The sequence below is a fragment of the Thrips palmi genome, unplaced genomic scaffold (assembly GCF_012932325.1).
Source record: "Thrips palmi isolate BJ-2018 unplaced genomic scaffold, TpBJ-2018v1 HiC_scaffold_15, whole genome shotgun sequence".
Lineage (NCBI taxonomy): Eukaryota > Metazoa > Arthropoda > Insecta > Thysanoptera > Thripidae > Thrips > Thrips palmi.
Window position 1 is genome coordinate 11044877 of NW_023144624.1, and position 14210 is coordinate 11059086.

At 58.9% G+C, this 14210-nt stretch overlaps 1 protein-coding gene across 1 annotated transcript in view; it reads right to left on the reverse strand.

Moving 5' to 3' along the window:
- The window catches only part of LOC117641476 (homeobox protein Nkx-6.1), a 40673-nt gene that overhangs the window by 12662 nt on the left and 13801 nt on the right, over nucleotides 1–14210 (reverse strand). The window lies entirely within an intron of this gene.

The following is a 14210-nucleotide window of genomic DNA, read 5'->3' on the forward strand; positions in this document are numbered from 1 at the left end:
TGTTTCCCGGCTGCGCGGCGCGCCGCGGCGCTCGGCGGGCGGCGCTGCGACATTGTGCCTTCCTTCCACTCGGCCGGGCTGTGATTGGCGTCGTCACTGACGGCGACGACTTCGGAATGGCAAATGGTGGCGGGGGGGGGGGGGGCACGCGATCGCGCCGCAGCGCGCGCCGCGCCGACGGAAGCCGCCCGTCAAGATAGATACCTTGTTGTGTGACCAACATAATTACTGCGACGCCGGCAGCGGCGCGAGCATCGGCCAATGGGAGGCCGCCGGGCCGATAGAGGAGCGAGAGAGAAAGAGAGAGGTTGCACAAGCGCAGCAAGCGCACAAGCGGCAAGCGACCGCTCACATCAAAGGCTGTGGCTCGCGGGGCGGGGCGGGGCGGGGAGCAAAAGAATCCCCGTCTGCGTTTGACACCGCCACGCGCTTTTTCGCAAGCAAGCCGCGTTGGGCACGGCGTGGCACGGCACGGCGTGGCACGGCACGGCGTGGCACGGCACGGCGTGGCACGGCACGGCGTGGCACGGCACGGCGTGGCACGGCACGGCGTGGCACGGCACGGCGTGGCACGGCACGGCACGGCGCCATACGCACCGTCCCTGCGCTCCTCGCTTCCGCTGCTGTTTCGAATCGAGGTTCGAGTCCCGATGCAGCGCGTTCTTCCTCATTTTTTAATCTAAGTTTGTTTCCTCTGGGGAGAGGACAGGGAGGGGAAGGCCCGTTGGGGAGGAAGGGAGAGGGGAAGGGGAGGAAGAGGCTGTTCGCCGCTCTCCTCTTTATTGCTGGCGGCGTGGAAACACTTTGCGCAACGGAAGCCCTGGGCTGCCCTGGGTGTCAGTGAGAGCGTGCTTTGAGCTAGCCGGGGTGGGGCGGGGCGGGCGGGGCTTTCACCAAGTGGGAATTTAACGGCCAGACACAAGCCTTCACGATGCTGCTATTTCAATGCGAAGAAGACACTCGCCACAAGCCCGCTCTGTCGCCGCGCGGCCGACACACACACACACGCGCGCGCGCGCGCGCGCTGTCCGAATCTACAGCAGCGCGCGGCAGAGACAACACAACGCAGAGAAGAAGAAAAGCATTGACTGCGCTAGGCACCCCCTCCCCGCCTCCCTCTACCCCTGCCTCTGCACCGTAACTTCCCCCGCCTCTCTGTTGGAGCCGAAAACAGAGTCAATTAGTGTGACCCAGTCCCGAGTGCTCCTCTGCGGTTTGGCGCCGCGTTTGGCATGCACTCTCTCGCGCTCACACACACACACACACACACACACACACACACACACACACACACACACACACACGCCGTGGTGCGGGATTCGCTTTCAGCGGGAGAATCTCGTGCTCCTGTCTGCATTCCGCGGCTTTTGGCACTGTTCCGTGAAATTTGCAATTTTGACCGCCGCCGCTGCTTGCAACGGCAGCGCGCGCACTCACACACACACACGTCGCACAACAAATGCAGCCGTCATTTTTGTCCACGTTGTTGTTGTTGTTGGGCAGGGTTGCCAACTCATTAGAGACAGACTGATTGGAGCGACTGCCAGCAACTGTCTCACACCTTGCGATGGTCCCGATGGTCCGCTTTTAGAGGCGGAGTGACGTCACCGCGGCTCTTAGGACGGGCCCGCTAAAGGCAGCCCGGCTAGAGGCTAGAGGAGCCACTGCGGCAGTGTTGCCAGACCCGAAAGACTCGATTATCCTACCAACACCCGAAAATTATCGTACAAGCAGCAAAATTATCGTACAAAACGGAAAAACCGTATTCTTTTTGCAAAACTAACTGTTTTATGCTATTATATGCTATTTTCTGTTTAAACTAAGCCCTCTCTAGTCATGTCAGGCTGCAGAAAGGCAGTAAAACAATTGTAGCGAGGTTGGCAGCGCGACGAGTGGAGAGCGCGAAGACTTGAGCCAGGCGAGAGCCGAGCCCTGCGCCTTCGTTGGCGAGGCACCCGAGCGTCGAGGCGGGGCAGAGCAGAGATCGTCTTCGGTGGCAAACCCCGCCCCATCCGCCTTTCTGCGATGCAAAATTCAAAAACAGGTGCTCAAACTTCCCAAAGTGTCACTATTTCGGTTAAATATCGCCAGTCTTTTGAAATTATCGCACTATCGTACGGATATTTTGAAGTTATCGTACGTATCGTACGGATATTTTGAAATTATCGTACGTTTAGGGGGTATCGTACGGAGTCCTATCGTACATCGTACGGAGGCCAAAATTATCGTACAAAACGATAATTATCGTACGGTCTGGCAACACTGCACTGCGGCCGCTGCCTTGACTGCCGCCAGTGCGTGGCTGGCGTGGCTGGCGGGGCTGGCGGGGCTGGCGGGGCTCGCGGGGCCCCGGCTTTCGGAGCAGCGGACGGGCCCTCAGCCCGACGGGCTTCAAATTAAGTGTCAAGGAGTCAGAAGCAAGCCAGTCGCAGACGGCGAGGACGCATTCAAAGTCGGTTTCGGGAGACACTGAGAGTTCCCACCGTCAGTTCAGCCCAGTACTTACAGCCCCGCAGCGCCTTCGGGACATTCCCTCGTACAAAACACGTCCTGCGGCCTCGAGGAGTCTCGTTTCGGCAGTTCGTCGGCCGGCAAGCACGGCACGCCTTTCTCGTTGGAGTCGCAGCTGTAGTGCCTTTGGCTGGGCTGGGTCCGGCCCGCCCGGCCCGCCTGGCCGCAGACACAACACTTCCCGTTCGCTGCCGCCTATCGGCCGCCTCTTGACCACCATTCGGCCGCCCATTGGCCGCGCATTGGCCGTGCCCGAGTGTGCGTGAGTGTGCGCGAGGCCCACCGAGAATAACACATCACTCGGCCCTCCAACGAGCGGCGCCACGACGCTCACGACGCGCGTCGCCTCGAGAGCGCCCGCCGTCTCCGCGTTCCGAGTCCTTCTTCATCTCCGCCATTAATCACCAAATGCGCGTCACTGCCTTTGTCGCGATGCTGCTTGATGAGTAAACCCAGAGCCAAAGCGGCCAAAGCGACCCCCCTGGGCACCCCGCCCCTCCCCACCCTCTGGGCCTTCCCTCCCTCTCCCCCCCCCCCCTCTCCCCCCCCCCCCCCCCCTCTCTCTCTCTCTCTCTCTCTCTCTCTCGCTCGCTCGCTGTCGCTCCCTTGCGACCACGCCCATACCTCGGCCACACTTAAACACCGCCACGCCCAGTGGGACGAGTCTTCCGGGTCAACCCTTTCAGTGCCGCATGCTAGCGCCGCGGCGGCCGGGGGGAGGAGGTGGGGGCAGAGGTCCTCTGGCGCCGGCTCTCTCTCTCTCTCTCTCTCCCCCCCCCCCCCCGTCTTTCTCCCCCAGGGCGCCACCACGGAGCCCCACGGCGCAGACCCACGACGCTGATCCGTTGGTCAAACACCTGTGCATGCCCGAGTGGCCTTTGGAGCCCCACTCGGGGTCTGCCGTAGCCTGGCCGTAGCCCTCCCCCCCCACCACACACACACAGTCACACACAACGCGATGAATCAAGGGAACCACTTGCTTTTCGGGTTTTGAGACGTTTGAGACGCGCTGAGAAGATTAGTGATTCGGGTTTCGGGGAGAGGAAGACGAAGTGCGAGGCGGTGGCGGGGACCGGCCGGGACCGGCGGGGACCTCCCGGCCGACAGAGCGAGACGGACAGAGCGACTGACAAACGGCGGGGCGCCGCGTTGCCCCCTGACTGATCACCTGAGAGCGCCTCAAGGGGCTGACAGACAGAGTGTCTGACTGAGAGCGGCCGGCCGAGCGTCTGCCCGACCTCGATCCGGCGACAGCATTAGTGGCGTTCGTATATTAGAGCGCCCCGCCGGCGTGTTACAATGTCGTCACTCTGTTCGGCACGACCGCCGTTTGATTCGTTGCGGTGGTCGCGTGTACGCGTGTAGCGGTGTAGGACACACCGGCAGAGCGGCCCGGCGGAGCGGCTTAAAGGAAAAGAAATCGCTTGTTGACAGAGCTTTGGGGGTTCTTGGGGGTTATTTGGGTGGCGCATGCCGGCCGTTTGGCGGCGCGCCGCTCGCCGCGCCGCGGAGGGAGGGTCGCAACAAACTTGCGAAAAGGCGCGGACGAGGACGGACCACGACCACGGCGTTGCACAGTGGGCCAGAAGACCGGACGCGTTTAAAGCTCCAGAGTCGCTAAATGGGGCTCGAACCGAACGTGTGACCCCATCAATGGATTGCCTTCCGAACAAGGGGTCCGTTGGTGGAAGAAGCGAAATTGTCCTTTGCATCGCCCTATCGCTGATCGGAAACGAGATGGAGTAAAGTTGGTATTCCTCTGTCGAGTCAGCACTAGGTCCCGGTGGGGTGGTACCTAGTCCTGGCGACCCACTCCGCCGGGGCGCGGCTAACTACACCGCATTCCGGACGCAGTTGCGCGGCTCTGCGGCCACACGCCCAGATCAATAGGCCGCCAGGCCGACTGCTTCGCCGCGCTGTCTCTCTCGCACGCAAGGGGCGCCCCGACGGGGTGCGAGAGAGACAGCGACTGGCCGTTCGCCAGCGCCTCGCCTCGCGGACCAGAGGGCGCCAGAGGGCCAGAGCCTCTCGAAGCAGATTTATCGACCAATTAACGGTGCGATATGTTGAGCATGCATTAGCAACTATGAGTCGGGAGCCAAGTTGCAACACCAATCGCCGGAACACCATCATCATACGCGTCGCCGCGCCGCCAATGGAGGTTTGGGCGGCTCACTCATTTTGGGGGCCATCACTTCGGAGCGCATAAAAAAAGGCAGGGAATTCGTACAGTTTTGGTCGTGAAGGCCTGCCCAAATACTCCGCCATGGCTGCAGCGTGGAGTCTATTCGGGGAGTATCTGAAGGTCTATTATGTCTGTCGACGCGCGGGAAAATCAACCAAAATGCTCGATATTCCGCTTAATTTCTCGCCATTTGACGAAACCACAACTCACAATTAAGTAAACTGGGCTAAGCGCCTGAGAAGCCCCTTGACACGACGTGCGGTAAATTCTCGCTGACCGAACCCTGAAGGGCAACGCAACGGTGGCCGAATCATTGTTTTTCGTGACGCGAAGGGGCAATAAATCTAGGGCTGTGCGGTTAACCGGTTAACCGGTTATTGCATTCGGTTATTTCATTAACCGGCCGGTTAAGTTAATGCCTTTTCCGGTATAGGTTAACCGAATAACCGACAAATACGGTTAACCGGCCTTCGGTTAACCGGTTTTAACGTCGTGCTTAGTTGCATAATTGTTTCGGGAGACCACCTATATACTTAATTTATATGGAGTTTTCTAATTTTGGTAATAAAAACCTGTATATAATCCAAAGGTAATTGTTTTTCTAAATTGCTCCGATTACTTTATCGTGTTACACACAATTTGTTTCGTAAAATTTCACCTTTTTAAAAACTAACCGGTTATTTTGAGAAATTGCAATAACCGGTTATTGTGAGTTTCTTTAAAAACCGGTTAATTTTGACAAACCGGTTAACCTGGAAAGAATCCGGTTATTTCAGTAACCGGTTATTCGGTTAGAATTCCAATAACCGCACAGCCCTAAATAAATCCGCATCTATCCGGCGAGAAAACAGAAGCTCTACGAGGCTGCTAGACAGGCCGACTGGGCGGGGCGGGCGGTCCGAGGGCGGTAGGCTCGCTGACGGCCTGACGGCCTGAGCGGGCGCCGTCGCGTCCCCGGGGCGGCGCGCCAAGCCAAACTAATTCATCTCGCGCGAATTGGGGAGGGAAGGACCACAGGAGAGGGGGGCGGGGCGTTTGAGAAACGTTTAGTCCGGGTTCGGCGGTCCGCCCCGCACACGCCGCATGCACTGGCACGTCCTCTGCAGCACGACAAGAAGGCCCAGGGGATGGCGGTGCGATTTGTTGGTTCGGTTCCGGCCGTGGGAGAACAGCACACAAAATTGAAAGGCGGTAAAATTACCACAATTGAGAGCGGTAAACTTGCAAAGGCGGAATCCAAATTTTACCGCCTTTGGGAAGGCGGTACTTTTTCAACTGCCCCAAAAAGGCGGTACAAATGCAGGTCTGGAGAAAAAATAATGTACGGGTCTTAAATGGCGGTAATAATTATACCGCCAATGCAGAAAGAATATTCTGTACCGCCTTTTAGGAGGGGAATCTTTTTACCACCAGAAGAGGATGGCCATATAAAAAATATAAAGCCGCTCTAAAACCCTAAGGTTGTACCACACTGCAAGCAAGAATATAATTTCCGCTCATTCAAGCAGTAAATTTTGTTTCCGTTTTTAAACTAAGAGGTCCTTGTTCACTTAGCGGAGCCGCTAACATTCAGTTTCCCGAAGTCAGATGTACTCACATAATCACTTGGCACTGCTTCTTTGATGGGAAAATTTGCAGAAAAGTTGAGTTAAGTCATAAAGCTGGATTCAGACATGTAGCATTGTACACTGTTAAACTGGGCCAGAGCACTGGAGCTCAGACCACAGACTGTTGATGAACTTCTATAAAATTTTTACAGTGTATCCACTTCACTCCAGTTTCACAGTTGCTTCCATGGTAAAGAACAACCCTCGCCCACACTCGACCCCGTTGGTGCTAGACGTCATTGCCCAAAAATAGAAGAAACTGAATAATATTTATATGCATGCACAGCTACAGGCGGCCATTTTCTTTCTGCAACCATCTGCAACTTGTTTTGTTGACGCGACGAGTGACTGCGAATATCTGATATTTTTATGGGCAGTTACGGGTCGGCTGTACGCAGGATATAGGCAGTATTCGCAGTTAGAGGCCTACAAAAACAAAAGCAGAACTAACCTGAAAATCATAAACAAAGGGCCGCCGTCGGTTCGTGTTTTTGTCCAATATCCATACATATAATCAAGTTTCCTCTAGTTTTGTGAGATAGAGACCTTTTGCCAACTGTGTCGTGCGTGGGCGAAGATTGTTTGCTACCATCCAAGCTACAGTGAAAGTGCGTGTAAAATGAGAAAACTGTCAAAACTTCATAAGTTTATATACACACTAGCACATCTGTGCTCCACCAAGCCCAGTTTACCAGTGCAGAAAGCTACAAGATTTGATGCTATCTACTTTGGATGACTCAACCTGTTTGCCATATTTATCTTCTGAGCAGCAGTTTCACTGCTGTGCACTCAATCATGATTCATGTGAGTACATCTGACTTCAAGAAAACTGAATGACTGCTGCTATGCTATGCAAGTATGGACCTCTTAGTTTATGAGCGTCACAACTATCGTTTCTCTTAAGAGTCCCCAGTGGGTCTGACAACCTTCACGGGCAATTAGAAAAGTCTGCTATCCACACATTACCTAAGATATATTAACAAATTTTGGATTCAGCGAGACATTTAAATCTGACCACAATGGTACAGTGTAGGCGGTAAATCAAACAACCGCCTTTTGATGAGCGGTATTGATGGCTTGTGTTTGGCGGTAATTTAGGTACTCCCTCTGACTGGCGGTACTGATGCAATGTTTTAATAACCCTCAATTATGGACTCAGCACTGATGGAATAGTTGTGGCGGTAAATGAAAGTACCGCCTTTGATTGGCGGTAATGATGGCACGTAAAAGGCGGTAAATTCAATACCGCCTTTTTTGATACATTTGTACCGCCTTTCATTTTTGGGTGAGGAGCAGTGGCAGCAGGGCCTGCAGTAAGGTACGGCCACCCCGCCACGCCGCGCCCCGCTCAGGTGTCTGAGTGGGTACCAGTTTATTTCGGGCCGGCAAAAGCTCGTCTATTGCTCCTGCACTTCCTCTCTTTCTATCACTCTGTCCGCTCAGTCTGGCCGGTGGGCCGCTGGGCCGCGCGGGGCCCTGCAGACAGATAATGTCCTGGCCCCCGCCCCGCCTCGGACTCCCAGACAACGGCCGGCCGGTCTGCCGAGCCAGAGGCAGGCAGAGGCAGCCAGAGGGGCGTGGGGCGTAGCAACGCCGAGGTGAGGGCGAGACCGGTAAGCTGTAGGCCCTGCAGACCCTGCCCAGCGAGTCAGAAGCGTCGTCGGTCTGTCTCTGTCGCACTCACGGGGCTCTCCATAAGGGTGCGAGAGAGACAGGGCGACGGCCCGCCGAGGGGTCGGAGAGTAATATGTTGATTTGGTGGCGACAGTGCGGCCGGGCGCGTGTCCGCGTTCCGCCCAGATATTACTCAGACGGCGAGGAAGGGGCGGGGCTGGCGGCGGTCGCCAGCCTCAGCCGGCCTATTAGGCAACTTCTCGATGGCAAAATTTGAAATGCAGAGGCGTACAGGCCAAAATTCTAGACGCGGTTTGAGCCCTAGAGTCGCTAAACAGGACTCGAACAGAACGCGTGACCCCACCAATGGATTGCTCTCCGAGGAACGAGGAATCCATTGATGGGGTCACACGTTCAGTTCGAGTCCTGTTTGGTGACTCTGGAGCTCAAAACGCGTCTAGGGTTTTGGCCGCCTTCTGGCCCACTGTGCGCCCGTCAGAACGTCTCCCCAGGCCAGCGCGTTTCCGCCACTGTAGTTGCTAATTGCAGCCCGCCACTGTAAAACAGCGAGACGCGGCGGGCCGGCGTGCCTCGTGGTGCCGAGAGGCGTGCCTTGATGCCTTTACGGTGGCGGACGACGCGTTCAACAACCCTCCTCGTTATACAGGAATAAACGGGGCCTATTTCGCGGTCCGCGACGCCCCGACCCGACCCCGCGGCCAGGCCAGGCCAGGCGAGGCCAGGCCAGGCCAGGCCAAGCCACAGGACGCTCCGCCCAGCAGGCCCCGCTTCAGCCAGAGATCGCCGTCGCGACAACACCAGACCAAGGCGGACCGGGGTGCCCGTCAAACACGTGTCTTGCCAAGAGCAGCGCCAGCAGCACCAACAGCCTGCTGCTCTTTGTAACTTCCCGCCGCACACCGAGCGTCGCTGCGCCGCGCATTAAAAGTTTTATTTTTGAAAACGTTTTCACTTTCGCGTTGATTTACCGCGCGGGTGTCGTCTGGTCTTCCGCGCTCCCGCTTGCCCTCGGATCGTTTTAGGGATTCGGGGAGCCGGCTGGATCGCTTGATCATAAACGAGGCGACCGATCGGCGCGGCCTGTCTCGCCTCTCGAGCCGGACCGCACAGTGGGCCAGAAGACCGGCGCGCGGCCAAAGCTCTAGACGCGTTGCCAGAGCCGCCAAACAGGACTCGAACCGAGCGTGTGACCCCATGCTCGTTCGGCGAGCAATCCATTGGTGGGATCACATGTTAAGCTCGAGTCCCATTTAGCGACTCAGGAGTTCAAAACGCGTTTTATAGTTTTGGCCGCCTGCGCTTGGTCGGCCGTTCGGGTGCCAGGGTTGCCTACACTGCAGGCGGCTAGCGGACCGAGCTAACAAGCGCATTGCCGTCACTGCTTTGGCTCTGGACCACTTTTCGGGCACTTGGCGGCGGCGCCGTGCGGCGCTGCTCCGGAGGGGAAGGCACGGAGGGAGGGAGCGAGGGAGGGAGGGAGGGAGGGAGGGAGGGAGAGAGAGAGAGAGAGAGAGAGAGAGAGAGAGAGAGAGAGAGAGAGAGAGAGAGAGAGAGAGAGAGAGAAAGAGAAAGAGAGAGAAAGAGAGAAGGGAGAGAGGAAAGGACCAGGCGGACGGACGGACGGCCGAAACTTTTGACACGCAGCCCGCTCAATCAATTAAGCGCTGCAGTGGCGGCGAACGCGGCGGCCACGGCGGGGCGGGGAGTCCTCGTGACGCGTGATGTTCTCAGGTCGTTAGCAGAACGATAAATCCCCCACCGAACCGCCGAGCGGCGCGCCGCGCCCGCCGCGCCATGGGCCGCGCAGTCAAATCGGGCCGCCATCTCCGTCGCACCCGAACAAGGCTTCGGCTTCGGACGGCCGCTCGGCCCGCATCTCGCAAAGCCGATTCCGATTCGGGGTCGGGAGGCACTCGGCTCGGCCCGAACAACACTCGAATTGGCCGTGCCGCCGCGCCGGGGCGATTCCGAGTTCGCAGCGTTCGCAGCGTTCGCAGTCGGCCGCGCGGAAAGTGGCTCAGGTGCGAGCGGGGGAGGGAGGGGAGGTCAGCGCGAGCACGAGCATGAGGGACTCGATGAGGGACGACCGGGGCGGAGCGAGGCGGACCACAGGCGGCATCGGAACCGCAAAGGACGCCGAGGCCGGGGAGTGAAGCAAGAGGTGTGGCTCATGCGCCGCCAACTTCCACTTCATTTGCTAACTACACATTTCCATTTAGGGAGCAGCCAGGTAGGAGGAAGATAGGGGGGGGGGAGCCTGCCGCCGCCGAGGAGTGCCCGCTGGGGCTGATCTCACATTCAAATAAGCCTTTCAACACGCCGAGCCGACAGATGCAAAGGAAAGAACAAGGAGGAGGGAGGGGAGGGGGAAGGGCGCTTGATTACAGGATCACTCCCGAGTTTACTTCGGGCGTCATCGGTTTCAGACGAAGCCATTATAAGAAAGGGAGAGGGGAATTCGATAGAACGACAGTCAGTGAGTCAGGAGAGAGGGAGGGAGGGAGAGAGACGGAGAGAGGGATGGCGGAGCGAGAGAGAAAGAGGGGAGGAGGGGAATCGCCGAGGAAAAGACACCGTCTCCGTTCATGCACCCTCATCAACGAGGCCCTCTCTCTCTCTGTCCCTCCCACTCTCACCGCCGCCCCGCCTCCCCCTTTTCCACCCTGCTCTTTCTCTGCAGACTTATCTCTCTCTCACTCACGCAATCATTCTCGTAATTGATTTCCGAGCACTGTCGCCGTCTCTCTCCTTTATCCCTGCCTTGCTCGTTCTCCCTCTTAATATTTTTTCCGCTTCTTGTCTGCATCGCCAGCCCCTCCTCGCCCTCTCCCTCCCCGCCGATTCCTCTCTCTATCTCTCTCACTCCCCTGGCTGGCAACGCGGCGCCCCTCATATTGCAATAACCAAATAAGAGAGATGGCGAGCCACGTTGCTAAACGGTCCCTCTCTCCCTCCCTCGCTTTATTTCTGCCTTATTTTACAAACCACGCCAATCAATAAGCGAACATCGCGGAGCGCGACGCGGCGCCGAGGCCGTCGTGACCGAGGCCGCCCTGTTTCGGTTTTCGCATCCCAGGTTCCAAGTTGGTGGAAACAGATGAAGGAAGCATTTTCTCTCCGCAGAAAACTAGGGACGGACGGTCAACTAATCGGAGGAGCCCCTCCCTCCCTCGCCTTCCCCGTGCTCTCGGGGCTGATCTGTCTTCGCGGATATTTGGCTCAGGCTCAGATTGAGATTATTAATTAGGCTGTCCTAATGAACACACCTCTGGCCAAGCCTCTGGCCAAGCCTCTGGCTGGCGCTGGCTGGCGCGGCCACTCCGTCTCCGGACGAGCGGCATCGGGCCGCCAAGCCGCCTAGAGTGTCCGGCCGTCCGGCCCTGCCAAAAGTAAGCGGCGGCGCACAGTGGGCCAGAAGACCAGCGCAGGCGGCCAAAACCCTAGACGCGTTTTGAGCTCCAGAGTCGCTGAATGGGACTCGAACCCAACATGTGACCCCATCAATGGATTGCTCTCCGAACGAGGAACCCATTGGTGGGGTCACACGTTCGGTTCGAGTCCAGTTTAGCGACTCTGGAGCTAAAAACGCGTTTAGAGTTTTGGCCGCCTGCGCCGGCCCTCTGGCCCACTGGACGCCAAAGCGTTCGCGAGCGTTCGGCACACAAATGGGGACGGGGGTTCACTCTCGCGGTTCACGTGCACAGCGAGCCGGAAGAGCCGTTTAGACCGGCGGCACACTGGGCGCGTTGTGGGCCAAAGAGTGGCCGACAGTGTAAACAGCAATACTGCCCTGAGTCACTCGAAGGTTAGGTCACACTGAAATTTCCGGGAGCGATGTTGCGTTCAGTCGATAACCATCGCTTTGAACTCAGTGACTCGAACGAAACAAACCGTTGGCATCATCGCGCGTTCAATTCGAGTTGCCATTTGAGGACTGCCGACGCAAAGTGTGCCACGAGTTTGGTCCAGCCAAACGGGCTGCCCCGCCCCTGGCTGGGAATTGCGAGGTCGCTGACGACGCACCGCGGCGAAGCGGCGAAGGCGAAATCGAAGCCGAATGAAGGAGGCGCCATCAAGGCGCCCGTCAAGGCCGTAAAGTGGCGAAGCGGCGACGCGGCGCCGGGGGCAGCGCGACCGGAGCGCGGCGACGAGCAGGCCAAGCAGCGCCCCGGGCAGGCACCAGCAGGTACCGCGAGGTAAGCCGGCCGCGGGGCGGCCGGGCCGGGCGCCGTCGTCGGGGTGGTGCGCGGCGGATGCTGCGGCGCGGAGGGGAAGGCCGAGGACCGCGTCTGCACTTGGCGTCGGCAAACTGACTCACATGCTTTGAGCGCGGGGCGGGGCGGGGCGGGGAGGCGCGCCACCCATCACTAACAGCGTTACACATGCATCAGGAGGGTGCGGGCCTGCCCTGGCCCTGCCCTGGGCCTGCCCGGCCACGCTGGCCAGGGCTGCAGGGCCACTGGAGGCCGCGCAGGGCCGTGTTGGAGCCGCAAACCTCGTTCCCCGCGCAGTCGCATTCAGATTCGCATTCGCTTTCGCACTTCGCGCGGCGCCGAGTGCGGATCTCGCTCCTAATTGCCGGCGGAAGCGGCCGAATGGAGGCCGGATTGGCAGCCAAGCACCGCCAAGTGGCGCGCCCCGTCCACTCTCTCGCACCCCAGCGGAGCGCCCCGCGAGTGCGAGAGGGACAGAGCGACGAGGCACTGTCTCGGAGTCAGCCAGGGCGGAGTGGTTCGGGATGCACCACGCGGAGGGCCGCGCCGCGCCGCGCCGCGCCGGGCGAACGGACCGACAGGCGGGCAGACAGGCGGGCGGACGGGGGACAGATTACGAGCGGCGGTCCAAAATAAACGTTTGAGGCCCAGCAGTCCTTTGAGAAGTTGGATCATCATCAGGACGACGCGGTGGCAGCAACAACAGCAGCCAGAGCACCGGCAACAACAACAAGTCACTGTAAAAAATTTCGAGGGTAAATTTACAAATCTGGACCGGGGCAACGCTTGTCTTCGGTCCTGGATTGGCGAATCACGGCAGGCAAAGCAGGCGTAAGAACCCTACAGACTGGCGAAAAATGCTAAACGTGCAGGGCAATCGCCGGCCCTGCTGAAGTTCTTCGGCCGTGCCAGGGGAAAGTGCCTTGAGGCCGCGTCAATCTTTTCGATCCATGGGGGAAAATTTGTCCTTTTGGTGTGAAACGTGGGGTCCGCGGGGGCAAAATAGAAATTTACACATCACGAGCAGGGTGCGGATGCTGGAACCTGTCCTCAGAGTACCCGGAGAGCCATGGCTGAAGTGATGGGCCCGCGTTGAACCAGACCTCTTGCTCCGGCCCGCCCGCATCTCATTCGCCGCACGCTTGCCGCAAGGTCGGGGGCGCGATGACCGGCCCGCCGCCAGCCTATCCAACCTGGTCGCCGTGCCCTTGGACGAGGAAGATGTTCATCCCAAAGCGAATTCACCGCGTCCGACAGAGCGTATTTCCCCCTGTCAAGTTTCCACTCCAAAGCGACTCCACCGCGTCCGAGAGGACAGAGCGACGAAGATGTTTCGACATCCAGCGGGGTTCGGGATGCACCACGCGGAGGGCCGCGCCGCGCCGCGCCGCGCCGAAGGAACTGACCGACAGGCGGGCAGACAGGCGGGCGGACGGGGGACAGATTACGAGCGGCGGTCCAAAATAAACGTTTGAGGCCCAGCAGTCCTTTGAGAAGTTGGATCATCATCAGGACGACGCGGTGGCAGCAACAGAGCAGCCAGAGATTACCACATTTAAGTGCGCTGCCCGCGCGGCGCGGGTCCCGCCAGGTCCCGCCACCCGGATTACAACGCGACGCGTCAAGTTTTTTTTTCCGCCCCGCCGCCACGCCCATCGGCGGGCGGAGTGGATCGCCTCTATATCGAGGAATTTGCCGGGGTTTGAGCATTGCGTGACAACGGGGAATGGAATACGCGGCAACATTCCGGCCGGATTGATCTGTTTTTGTCCGCCCCGCCCCAGCCTCGCCAGCCCCGCCACCGAGGACCGCGTTGCGAACCCGTGCCGCGTGGGGCGGGGCGGGGCGTGGCGCGGCGTGGCGGGCCGACACGTCTCCGTTGGAGCTCCGAGCGTGCGCACTTGAACGCCACGCCGCGGCACGCCGCCCTGTCGCGTGACTGCGAGACGACGCCGGCCGCACGCCAAGTCCCGCTCGTGCGACAAGCTCATGACGCTCACGACGCTCATCGGGGTATCGAGACCAGATGAGGCGTAAATCATCCCGCGACAAATGACG